Raw genomic sequence first — 2,215 nt, forward strand, 5'->3', positions numbered from 1 at the left:
TCTTGGGGGAAAGGTTTTCCCCATTTTCGGTTGCGGAGGGGCCCCCCTTCCCCCGAGGGCATGTCACCCCCTGATGGCCATGTTTGGACCCCGGGTTCCCCTTTGGGGAATCCAGAACCGGGGCGAAGTTTCCCAGGGTCATCTGAACCCCTCCGGGGAGATTACGGGGGATGGTGGGGTCCCAGTTAGTTTTGCACCCGGGCCGACTGAATTAAAATTTTGCTTGAAGGGTTAGGGAAACCAGTACCGGGGGGGGCCCGGGTCAAAGAGTCGAGCGCTTTTCCGCCCGCAGATTCTCTTGGTAAACCGATGACGGGCGGGGGAAAAAACAGAGAAGGGCGAATTGTCCCTGGTTGGATACCGCGCAATCCCAGGTCGAGTTTTTTTTTTTTTCTTCTTTTTTTCCACGACCGGAATCTCTGGGAGGCAGTACTCGGGCGGAATGTCGCGAAGAAGCTCCTGGCAGTTGGCGGCCCACTTTCGGAGGGGAAAACCCCCCCACCATGCAGAATTTGCGGAGCTCCGTTTGGGGGGGAGCGATAGCATGGTTTGTTATGCGCCCCGGTTAGGGCCCTCGTCGACGTAGCGGGTCGTGTCGTGCCTCGCTTTGGGGCCTGAGGGAAACGCTCCGTCGTCATCGGCGAGTGACGCAGAGGGGAAATGGGAGAAATGGCGCGAAAAGCGAGACCGAAAAGTGGGGTTTTTAAATTGAAAAATCGCGTTAGGCCTCATCAACGCTGTGTGCCAAAGAATCCCTTGATCCCCTTTATCTCGAGTGAACAAGAATCTGCCGTACATTTTTTCGTTTGTCAGCCACTAGCGCGTCCGAGGGCCAACCCCCACCGCCATCGCCACCGAAAACCGCCACCGCCACCGCAGAAGTCCGTTCGCGAGGGGTGGCAGAAATTTTGCCCCAACTAGAGATGGTTTTGAGTGACTCACCGGACCTTTTACGCTGCGACCCCTTTAAAGGGACGCCCTGGCTTAGGGGTGTTTGTTCTCGAAGGACCCCGTGGTGTGGAAGGTAGCACCGTTTCTTCGCTAAAAATTGGGAAAGGTTTTTGCCCCCAATTTTCAGGGAAATTTGGCCCTCGTTTTCCTTCGGGAAAGGCGCGGTAGAGTTTCGCCGAATGAAAGTCTCTATCATAGCGTCGCCCCAATTAAAGGGACGTTTAAGAGTCGTTTAGCAGATTTTGCGTCTAAAACCCGCGTCGTCGGCGGAGTGAAAAGGGTAGCGCATTGGGATCGCCCTTTCGACAGGCTCCCCGGCAAAAATGTCGTGCTTTGGGTTTTTTTGGGGCCCTTGAGTGCGATGGGAGGGGGCCCACCTCTTTTCCCTGCTCCCAGAAGGGGTTTGCCCCAAGTTCGGCTCCCATTCTCCCGGTGAAACTAAAAAGCGAGGGGCGCTGGCTGAGTTGGTTTCGAAAAACCTCCCGTGGATCCACCCGACCAGTTTTTTGGGAGCGATAGGGTTGGGGGGCCCCCTTGCGAAAAACCTCTTGGAGAATGTTTGAGAATACTTCCGCTCCAAAAATTTAGATAAATAGAGTCTTTTTTCCCTGCGACCCGGTCAGTAAATTTGGACCCCTTTTAAAGTGGGGGAAACCCATTCTGATCCTGCTTTGGGGGGGCCTTGGTTAAAGCAAAAGGGACGTGGCAGAATAAAGGCCCCGACGGTTGGAAGTCGGTCCCTGTGGTTAACGAGGTCCCCCGTTGAGCGTTTACCTTTCCCCCCCTGGGCCCCGGGGCTTTTGCCGCTGATTTCCCATGACTTCGATTGGGATCGAGAGCGGGGGCAGGCGTAGGGGCGGGCCAGAGCCCCGGAAATCAAAGAAATTTTCCCAACCTTTGGGGATGAAACACGGGTGGTTTTGCCGATTTCCCCCCCCGGACCCTCAGCGATGGAAACTCGCCCCGTTGCGAGCAAAAAAGCCTTTTGGTCGTTTTCGCGGGCTGCCGACCCGTGAGGGACCTTGGGGGTTTTTGGGTTTTAAAAGTAGCGTTGGGTAACTTGAGGGTGACGAGACTGGGAACGTCCCGTGACTGGCACTTCGCGAAAATTGAGAGCCGAGGGCGTTGAAGCACCTTTTGAATTTTGGGGACGGCCCTTTCGGTCGACACGGATTTTTTCTTGAAATTTCAACCCCAAACAGTGGTGTTTTTTACCCGCATGGGGGGGCGCATTGAGAAAATTCCTGTGTTTTTGGCGTGATGA

The sequence above is a fragment of the Acromyrmex echinatior genome, chromosome 16, assembly GCF_024713525.1.
Source record: "Acromyrmex echinatior isolate Ae372 chromosome 16, ASM2471352v2, whole genome shotgun sequence".
Classification (NCBI taxonomy): domain Eukaryota; kingdom Metazoa; phylum Arthropoda; class Insecta; order Hymenoptera; family Formicidae; genus Acromyrmex; species Acromyrmex echinatior.